Genomic DNA, 12,003 nt, shown 5'->3' with positions numbered 1-12,003 from the left:
TTCGGACCCGAGATTCAGCGCGATTTCTTCTCAAATGGGTTTTTTTTTTAGCTTCTAAAACGTCGCAGAAAAAAAGTTATAGCGAAAATTCCACGATGACCTGTTTGGAGCAGCGAAACCCTAGAATCCAAAGCTCTGATACCAAATGTTATGAAACTAGCTCACAAAAAGATAGAAAAGAGAGATCCACACCTTATAATTCAGCCTCTTCGAGGGGGCAACCTCCTTTACATTACATAAATGAGCAATTATTGGATGATTCAAATGGCAAAACCTCCTTTCTATATATAGGAGTCTAAGAAGTCACAATATAACCCAGCCGACCTAACAATAATAATATAAAGCCACAAAAATAACAATAGAGGGATTTTATGGGGCACAGTAATAACAATATGGGGACAATAGGGGCACAACAATATTAATAAGGGATACAACTACAATAGTAATGGGGTAATCACTAGTATTATAGGGACCCAACACAATCAATGGCCACTATTACTGCCCATCCTAAACCATAAGGCCTTAGAGGAAGTCCCACAAGACTATAGTCAAAGACTAATCTCCCAGGGAAAGTGTGGGAACATGGATATAATTAGGAGTAGTCAATCATCTAGTTTGCCATGTGATTCATATTAAGATGCCCTTAACATTGAATGAAAGCACATGTTTGCTAAAATGATTGAAATAAATGTCGACAAATGACCCACATTCCTTCAAAGAAGAATGTTAGATGGGTGAGAGCATTGACCAAAGCAATAAGTGGAGAGCTCTAACATAAAGCTATTTGAAGATCATCATAAGGCAATTAGTTGGTTGGCTGTCAAATGAGGAGAAAAATTTTCTCCTATAGGTTACCCACTTTTGGTGAGTAACAAACACAACCTTAAATATATGAAAGTCATGTGGGAAAATTGTGTAATTAAAAAGACCATTGAGTTAGCATTTTGAACTAACATATGAATATCCGCATACAATGATATGGATGAGAGAACCAACCAGCTACAGATGGCATACCAACAAGTACACCAACGATGAGATGTACAACGGTTATGACAAGACAAATGGAAATAGATACCTACATTTCATACAGCAATTTTCTTTGGAATGACAAGTGTACAATTGGCTATGTATCACTTTCTAACTCAATTAGAGCTAATTGTAAGACAACAACTATACAAAAACCTACCATTAGGCAACAAACCTGTGTCAATTGCTCTAGTTAGTTGTTGGAAATTGTTGGTAGAGTTGTTTGCACATTCATGGGGAGTTCATCAAGGAATTGAATGTTCAATGAACCATGTAGGCAAAGGACTTTAACAATTTGCTAGTAACTCTATGCTCAAGGTACAAAAGACAAAGACCAAGTTGGACCAATTGAAGACTTAGAGTGTGGAACCATCTTCAAAATATGAAGAACCATTTGCTACAATAAACAAGAGTAGAACTCAGTAGACATGACAAGTCTTCAATAAGGCAAGGGTATCAAAAGAGTTAATTCATGCTTGTCTTGTGTTATAAAATTTTAGCAACATATTTCCTTATTATAGAGATTATTGTCACGAAGAGAGTTTTTCTATGTGAATAACCTTCTTGAGTGATTTTAGATGGTTGTTGGATGCAACCTATATTAGCTCCTAGTTTAAAGTGTGGTTGAGACATTCTCTCAAATAGTTATGATTACAATAAGGTAGCATGTCCATCTTTAATCAAAGACTTTCTGTATTTATGTGTACAATTACATTGGTGAATACAACAACCAATACAATTTTGTGTGAAACCTCTCCTCTAATTTTCTGATAGGATGCAAGGGTAGTGATCCTTGAAATTTAGGGACAACTAGAAACAATTTTGCTTCAGATCTAAAGAAGTCCATAAACAATCAAGTTGAGGCATACATTTTTCCAAGGTCGTCTTCTGGCAAATGAAAATAAAACAAAGTCATTAATCATTATTGTTGACTCAAGCATAATCATTAATTTGTCAATCTCAAAGTCAATCCCTTTCAGTGACAAAACTCCAAAAAGACTCATTCTACCAAGATGCCTCTTTAGCTAATGAGGCCAATATGCCCAAAATAGGGGTTCTCCAGAAAAATGGGGATATGCAACATCAAACCTTAATCCTTATAGGTCTATGGACATGGGGGCACATTACATCATAACAAATCATAACATCAATATCATCTAATTTCAAGTGCGAGCCTTGGATAAAAGTGGGCCTACTCCCTCTTTATGGCATGCAAGAAATTACTCCTATTGTGTGGTTTAACAAGAATTTCACAAGGTTTTTGGAAGACAAAAAATCCATTCAAAGTAACAAATCTTCATTTCTCTATGGACTACCAAATTCATGAATGCTAAAATGAGCATCACCTAACCTTTGAAAATGCAATGATTATGAACATTGTAGACAAGCACAAGCAACACAATTAGTACAAAAAGATTTCAAGGAGTAAGATATTGTCCATCAAATGATGAAAGATATGGACTTGGGCAACTAGGACTCCCATCCTTCCAACATCAAACAAGAAGTCAACAATTATTATGTTTTTTTGTTAATTTTTATGTTTAATTTTTTTGTTAATTATTATTATCAAACCATATTGGGCCTCGTATGAACTAAGATAGAACAAATAATGACCCTTTTTCTTTAGAAGCCGAATATAAATTGGGTTGGCTCCTATTTTGATAGGAAACGAGTGAACCTTGATTAGGAGAAGGGTGAGCATTGTTGAAATTATTATTAAAGCAATGTACACTAAGATAAAATAAGATAATTTTATTATTATAGCAATGTACACTAAGATAAGATAAGATAAGTTTACTAATGTCCAACAAGTGACCACGAAAATGGGTCTATTTGACTACAAGGTTGTTAAATTATGGTATGTTATATGCTTAGAGCAGTTTACTTCTTTTCTTCTTATTAGCGACAGATTAGCAATCATATATACATTAAGTAAAGTGCAAATAGAACATTAAATGATCAACAGAAAACAAGCCAAGACAAGAGACACAAGATGTGGCGGCTAGCCAGGGACAAACCCCAATGCGGGGAAACCCTTTGATCAAATCTTCTTTTATCTTCAATAATTCAACAGAGAGAAATAGTACAAAATCATAATTATGTAATTTTATATCAGCAGCAACAAACCTTAGATCAGCAAAGTCAAACTTGGTCAAATGAGTTGAAATTGACCTCCAATATGCTTGGTCAACTTCCAGTCAACTAGCCTTCAAACAGCCTAAAGAAACAGCCCTTGAACAGCCCCAAAAACACAGTCAAACTGTTGTTGACTGAAGTCAACCTGCTGCCCAAAACTAGGGCAGTCAATGCTGGTCAAACCTATGGACGGATTGCCTCGATTTTTGTGCCAAAATCTGCGGCCTGCCTAAGAGAGGTGGCCACACCAAAACCGCACCTTCGATGAGTCGACGTTTGGTCAACGCAGGTCAAAGAGACCTTCAGCAGCTTCTCTGTCCTCCTTTCAGCATCCTCCTTGCCCTAATGCATCTTCCTTTTTCCCACGTGTGAGTTGCTCCTTGTATAACCCAAAGCTAAGGGGAGAGAGAGAGAAGAATGAGTGAGATGAGATGATGAGGTAATGAATCAACCTCTCTTGTATTTATATGATTCATTGGTCATGTGTGCCACACATTTAACTGTTGGCCAACCTTCACAATTTGTCAAGTAAATACAAATAAATTCATATCTCCATAAATACTTGTCGGAATCGAGTGATCTTTAGATCAATCCTACACCTCTCGACAAGAGGAATCTAGGAAAAATATCAGCTGCCATAAATGAGGTGACCCACCTGGAGTTTGGCCCTTGTTGCCAATTTTAACAGAGGTACATCCAATCGAAATAGAATATGGCAAAGTAAAAGCAAATCCTATATCAATGTCGAAAACAACAAAAGGCAAGAAAGAAAGAAGCATCAACTTGCTGCTAATGGCCATGCATATCAACTTGCTGTTAAGAGTCATTGATCACAGTCAATGTTCCAATGCAGTTGAAGATAATGTCCTTGGAGAAGCAACCAACGCTGAGGAGGGAGGACAGTGCTGGATGATCTTGGGGGAGAGGGGGAGGTGAGCATAGGAGCAACACATTCCCACTCTCCTACTATCCAAGATCAAAGGAAAAAAACTTCTGATAGACCCTTAACAGTTCAGTTGAATCTGGTAGGTAGTGAGTCACCATACAATGGATCCATCTGGACCTTAGTCATAAACCCCAAAGATGAGCATCCACAACCGCGGAGCAAGCTAAGAACAAAAGGTGTATTCTGTGTTCAAACAGCCGCTTGTTGCTCCAATTGGATAGGGAAACCTAGAAATATGAGATGTACCTCCTGGTGGTCACAAGACAGAGCAGGGCAAGCAGTAAACATTATATCTTCAGCTGCCAGCTTGGATTTCAGCTAGCATTTATTACAGCAGCATGTAGTGTTCTCTCTGGCCTATTTTTATTGATTAAATTCCAACAACATTCAATTTAAAAATTTCCGAATACCCTAAATATGCCCAAAAAACACACTTCTGCAATTAAAGATAACAATGCTGCTTACCTCATATCAGATTTTGGTCTACTTTAACCATAGCTCCTCTGCATGATGGCAATTATATCCTTTATCCTGTATATCAACAGTTAATTAGAGTTAGGATCATTTTGACAAACTAAAGGTATGTAAGTCCAGTAAAGTCTTTTATGTAGACTGCCGCATGCATAAAATGTGTACATGGTTACTGTAAATATAGAAGCCTCATTAAGACTGGGCCTTGAACCAAAAAAAACACGTTGCACATATTTATCAAAAGAACTATACACAGAATTAGTCTGCTCAATCTACATCATTTTCAGGACCGATGTTGTATTTATGCTAGCTAATGTATTCCGTTTGATTTCACACATAAAGCATTCTAATTTATCAGTGCAACTTCTATTTTAAATCTATTCACCCATTGACCATTTATGACCTTGAATTCAGGGCTGGAATGTCAGGTAAATTGCTCATCACAAGGCAGTTTTATGATAGCTACTGTATTCCATTTGATTTCACACATGAAGCATTCTTATTTATCAGTGCAACTTCTGTTCGAAATTGGGAGGCTTTATAGTTAAATTTAGGTTTCGTTAACCACAGTAATTGCTTGTGAATTTAGTTGGCTTCTTATTAAATTTTTATTCTGATTCTTTCATCAAACAATTACCATAACAATAACAAGAAGATCAAAGAAACAAATGGACACAAAATATAAGCTCCAAGCCAGGCCAAAACCCCTCCAAGCGGAAAACCCAGAAACTTCTCTGCCTATAGAATCAGGTCGAATGAGATATCCAGAACCCATAACCACAGAAACTTCCACCTCTAGATGCCAAGTCAAACCTTTCTTCTTGTCAGGCTAGGAGGTAACTCCTCAAACAGAATTGTGATTTTGCATTCAGGCTGATCATAGATATATACATGGAGGGAGAGACTCTTGGGCCTCATCTGCCAGTGTCTCTTCATATTCCAGCTCTCCTTATTTTCTATTTACACTATTTTACATATTCACCCAATCCCAATGATTAGGTGTCAACATTCCCCCCCTTAATCTGAAGGGATGTTGGTGAGTCCAAGCATCGTTCTGAATCTTTCGAACTTTTCTCTTCCAAGCACTTCGGTGAAAATGTCTACAATCTACTCATTTGTGGAACAATGTCATAGATGGATTGTCTTGGCCTCAACATGATGTCGAATCAGATGGTATTTTGTATTGATGTGCTTCGTTCAATCATGGAACTGGATTGTCTTGGCCTCAACATGATGTCGAATCAGATGGTATTTTGTATTGATGTGCTTCGTTCAATCATGGAACTTTGGGTTCTTGGCCAACTTTATTGCAAAAGTGTTGTCAATCATGAGTGGAGTTGAATGCACTTGTTTTACCTACAAATCTTCCAGAATTTTCCTGAGCCAAAATTTCTTTTGTTGCTTCAGTTGTTGACACATATTTTGCCTATGTTGTGAAATCTGTTGGAATTGATTGTTTGCATGACCTCCAAAAGACAACTCCTAATCCGAGACTCATAATATAACCAGAAGTAGATACCCCAGTTTCTTTGTCTCCATCGCAGTCTGAATCAAAGTATCCAACCAAGTTGAAGTCGCCTACCTGTGTATACTTAAGTCCAAAGTCTTGAATTCCCTTCAAGTACTTTGAACTCTTTTCGCCGCAGACCAATGTCCCTCACAAGGCGTTTGCATAACCCTGGAGAGGTTTGCAACAGCAAACAAAATGTTTGGACTGGTAGTAGTCAAGTGGGTGAGAGTTCCTACAAGTTGTCTATACTTTGTTGCATCCTCAAATTCTTTTCCTTCAGTGGATGTGAGCTTTAAGTTTTGTTCCATTGGAGTAATCAAAGGATTGCACTCAGCCAATTTGTTCAACAAATTTCCAATGTACTTCTTATGAGAGAGGAATATAAACTTCAAATGTTGAGTTACTTCAATACCAAGAGAGTAGTGAACATACTCTAAGTCTGTCATTTCAAAACCTTTCCTCAATTCCTTCTTTATGGATGCAATATAGCTCTCATTGTTCCCTGTCATTAAAAGATCATCTACATACACCACAAGGTATACAACTGTTTTGCCAACTTTCTTGACAAACAAAGTTGCATCATCAAGATCATAATGCTTGAAGTTTAGTTTCAGAAAATGCTCTGTTAACTTCTCGTACTAGGCTCGTAGTGCTTGCCTGAGGCCATACAAGGATTCTACAAGCTTGCATACTTTATGTTCTTGACCCTTTGCAACAAATCCTTCTAGCTGAGACATAAAAACATTCTCTTTCAAATCTCCATTCAAGAAAGCAGTTTTTACATCCACTTGATGGACTTTCCAACTGTTGCGAGCTGCCAAGGCAAAGAGTGTTCGAATGGTAGCCCATTTTGTTGTGGGGGCAAAAGTCTCCTTATAGTCGACCCCTTCCTTCTGTGCAAAATCTTGTGCTTCCAAGTGCCATTCTTTATCAAGGCATCATACTCCTTTTGCATCGCTTCTTTCCATTCATCATGAGAAGCGGCTTCTTTGAAGGAAGTTGGTTCAAAATCTGACGACAGATGCCAAGGCAAAGAGTGTTCGAATGGTAGCCCATTTTGTTGTGGGGGCAAAAGTCTCCTTATAGTCAACCCCTTCTTTATGTGCAAAATCTTGTGCTTCCAAGTGCCATTCTTTATCAAGGCATCATACTCCTTTTGCATCGCTTCTTTCCATTCATCATGAGAAGCGGCTTCTTTGAAGGAAGTTGGTTCAAAATCTGACGACAGATTCAATTCACAATCATAAGAAACATCCATATCAACAGGTGAATCAAAATCATCTACATCACCTCCATTTTACCTAGTTGAATTCTTGTTCCTGTCTTTCCAACCTCATCAAGATGAACACTTTCAAGTGTCTTTGTCAGCCACTTTGGAGGACCTTTCTAAGATGGCCCACGTTGCTCAGTTGACTGAGTTGGGACTGAATCAAGATTGAGTCTCCCAATTATGTCAATCACATCACTGAAAGTTTCATCAGTGGCTAAAGCTTCATGTGGGGAAGAGAGTGCTTCAGAAGAAGATTCCACAAATTGATCCGGTATAGCAATCCCCCCTTCAAGATTTGGAATCTCATTATCAAATTCTTGAAAAGATTTGGCATGTCCGAATCTATCCAAGCGATCAAGTTGCTGCTCAACAACATTGTCAGCCTTGGAGCATGAGACCAACAACAAAAGATGTACCACTTCTTCTCTGCCCTCTCTGCGATATTTCAAACCACAATCCATCAAGTGTGAGTGTCCAAATTATCTCCATCTTCCCTCTATTTATATAGTTCAAAGGGATGTGAATAGTCATGTTTAGAACAAGGCCAACTAGTCATGTAGGTTGACTTGGCACCTAGAGGGGTTTCTGACCCAAAATTATATATTTAAAAATTATTTTCCTTTTTTCTTTACAATAGGTTTTTGACTCAAAAACCTAGAAGCATGAAGAACATGTTTGTCTAGAAAAATAATAATATTTTTTCTTTTTCTTTTCTTTTGCTTTTTACATAGAATATATAATGGTACAAATTATGAAGCCGAACTTAGTTACATTCTCCAACACTCCCTCTTAACTAGGGGGGTATTCATAATTGTATACCCAGTACAAGGATACTCTCAAACTGAAATATTCTCATAGGAAGAGTTGGATTGATAAGCCATCTTTAAGCATCAACATCATAACCAGCATTATCAATATAGTAAGGCCTTTAACAAACAAGCTCTATTTATATCAGAGCATAATGTTGGGAGGCTTTGCATGAGACACCATACTACCTCTTAAGGCACATACCCCATCTAGATGTTCACTAAGTATGTCCTTTTAGGACTATTCTTATCTAGATGTTAACAAACAAGCTCTATTTATATCAGAGCATAATGTTGGGAGGCTTTGCATGAGACACCATACTACCTCTTAAGGCACATATACCCCATCTAGATGTTCACTAAGTATGTCCTTTTAGGACTCTTGTTTGGATACATGTCCAATCCTCAAAGAGTGTCAGACTACTTCCTATCTTGGATTCTCTATGTCAAAGTCACACAAGCTTGTCCCTGGCCCCAACTATTCATGTATGACTTGGGGGATGAGTTGAACCCTGGTGGGTGGGTATTCATGTATGACTTGGGGATGAGTTGAACCCTGGTGGGTAGGTATTCATGTATGACTTGGGGAATGAGTTGAACCCTGTTGGGTGTGTGGCCTCAAATGTCACCTAATTGAACAAGCCCAAATATTAAGTCACCTATTTTGTTTGAATTCTCATTGACTAGAATATTTTGAAGAGAACTATCACATATATCAACAAAAATTGGTGAGTCTAGGAGGAAGTGTTTTCAATCCTCCCCCACTTGTGCAGTGTCACTATAATATACTTTTTTATCAAGTTTTTGTTGTTATAAAGTCAAGATTTTGAGTTAACTCGTGTGATTTCTATATTTTTTTATTAAGTTTTTGTTGTTATAAAGTCATGATTTTGAGTTAACTCATGTGTGATTTCTATATTAGTCTTGATGCTATTTAAAGTCTAGACTACCGTTAAATATATATATATATAAACACAAGAAAACAAAACATATGCAGATAAATATATAATGCATATTAATATTTGCATGCCATTGTATAACAATTTATGATATATATACCGTATACATATATACTATGATATGTAAATTGGTATACTATAAGAAACAGACACACACAAAGATCAAATCGCCAGACTAATATGTATGTGTGTATATATGAGAGAAAGAGAGACACGCTAGAAAAAAAGCATATAAATATATAATAATGAATAGCATATCATATAATAAATATTTATATTTATATGCTATTGTGTAACAGTTTATAGTATATACTTCACATACATACAATGATAATTTATAGTTGTCATACTATACTATAAGAAACAAACACACACAAAGATCAAGTCGGCATACTATAAGACGTGAATGCACACACAAAGATGTATGTGACTGTTTGTATTATAAATTTACACCATAAATTCAGGAGTGCATGAGATTCGATAAAAATCAAGTTTTCTTTTAGATTTCACCATATGTGGTAAGCATATATATTGCACATACAACTCGACAGACTATAAGACACAATATATACTGCTATACAAAATATTATTATTACATAAATTATTATACATATTATTGATTCATATAAAACAATATTGACTACATATTATGTAGATACTGTATATAAATATGTCATATAATAATAGCATATAAATATATTCAATATATGAAACAAGATAACTATTCTTATTATTTTGGGGGCATCTCCAATTTGGAAAGACGTCCCTTAATATGGATCAGCACGCAAAAGCCCTTGATTGCTCAAGGTATGCTGCCCAGGGTGCAGGACCAGCATGCCCAGACCTGCACTGGAGACGAGTGACACTGTCCTCATCCTGAGTCTACAGCACTTCTCATATCCAGTGTGGGCATGGTAATGCATTCCCTAAGGTAGGAAAGGCAAACCCTAGCTACACAGTTAAAATAATCCTTGAAACTATTTCTGCCACCAATACGTTCTTAAACAACCTCTGATGGGTGGTTTTTTGAGTACAAAATTATTCAAAAGGAAAAGCTGTTTATAAAGAAGAGCAGCCTCTTCCTGGGACCTGCTGCAATCTCTATCTGCTCAACACATGTAAAAGTAGCACCTTGAATGAATGAACCTTTAATTGTTGAAAGTCAAAAAAAATTATTTGAATAGTTGCTACTATACTAACTTATCATCACAATTTATGTGTGAGGGTGTAGTGCAGGTACATCTCCATATACTCCAGCAGTCAAATCACTACAGGGAAGCGGATCCCTTCTCCCACAAACCAGGGGTCTCAGACACTAAATTGGTGTCTGGCTTGACCGTGACCTAAAAATAAATTATTATTATCATTTAATATTAACTGGTAGGATGGAAGGCTTTTGAATCTTCTTGTCTCTAAATGCCATGCTACAGTATCATACCCTACCAAAGACCCCGCATCCACTATTTGGATGTGTTTGCTCTAGAACTGTAGATCTGAAACAGTAATTCCCACACCTATTACAAATTTGTAATGGAAACTCATGATCAAATAAATTAACAAAATAGCACATAAATAAACAGAAAATGATGTTTCCACGAAAAGAAATGATACATAACACAACAATAAACCATGACCAAAATATTCACGATACTTCTCCATAAAAAACAAGGTACTCAGTTTGCTCAAAGACGGCTTTACTCCCGACCTGTTTCCAGAAACTCATCACAAGGCTGCCACGTCACTCCAGCTACTTGAGGGCACATGCTCTTTGTATATCTTCCCACAGACACTCTCTGCACCTGAACAATTAAGTCATGGAAATTTCTGTGGCAGCATAATCTCTACAACATGGAGGCTGCTGCCGCTATGACTGCCATTTAAGTTGCAATGATTAAAACAAGCAACACCGAATCTAGTCTGAAAACCACATTTGTACCAAGAAGAAACAGTCTGGAAGCCCCAACAGGAAAAGATAGCACAGAAGATGCTTAGCAAAGTAAGCCAAGAGGGTGGCAGCATTTCAGAGGCTTGGTAAGTGACAATTAAAAAAATTGAAGGTCAAAACAAAAGGAAAATCTAAACAAAATTTTGCTATGGTTGGACACAGCAATCCTGCTGATGGCTTAAAAGGGAAGTGATGAGCAAACAGAAATTGAAAATGGCATAGTTCTGTAAGCTCAGGAACTCACCAAATAAATTTTGGCTGCTTAAATTATTTACCAAGTGCACCTCCCCCTAAAGCAAAGCTGTTCAACATCATGTGTCAAGGAAACAGTGTTCCTTATATGAATTAGCTCCACAGTTAAAATATAATACCTGGAAATGGTAGTCGGTTACCCTAAGATGCTATACTAACTTCAATGGAAGACAATACATTATGTATAGATCAGTCTCTTATCTACAGAAGTACATTGTAGACTAAAGCTCCTCTGACAGCCTAAGCAGCTTTCAAATCTCGCAAACAATGTGAATCCCTTCCCTATATTATGCTGGCTGCAAAAACATGTAAAAGTACTCAGACATGTTGAGTCTATATCCTGCGAAAGATGCTAAATATCTTTGGTTAGAACATAAATATTTCATTCAATATAATTAACCAACTAGTCAAAGAATTTCACATCAAAGATAATTTGAAAAAAAAAATGGAATGTTCTAGATATATAGTCTGATAAAATATTGCTAAAACTACCCATATAAACTTGATTGACACTTTGAAGGACGCAAATCCTCATACTGATGGTAATTTCTATCGGATACCTCGATCACAAGACTGTAGTACAAGAACAAGCCAAATCACTGCATGCTTCTACTCTAACCTGACCTCAGTGGTGCTAGGGTACTTCAATTTCAAATTACGGAAACTTGCAGCTATAGAAACA

The sequence above is a fragment of the Pinus tabuliformis genome, chromosome X, assembly GCF_031772625.1.
Source record: "Pinus tabuliformis cultivar Carrire ecotype Pingquan chromosome X, CPIR1, whole genome shotgun sequence".
Lineage (NCBI taxonomy): Eukaryota > Viridiplantae > Streptophyta > Pinopsida > Pinales > Pinaceae > Pinus > Pinus tabuliformis.
Note: the sequence above shows the minus strand (reverse complement) of the source record.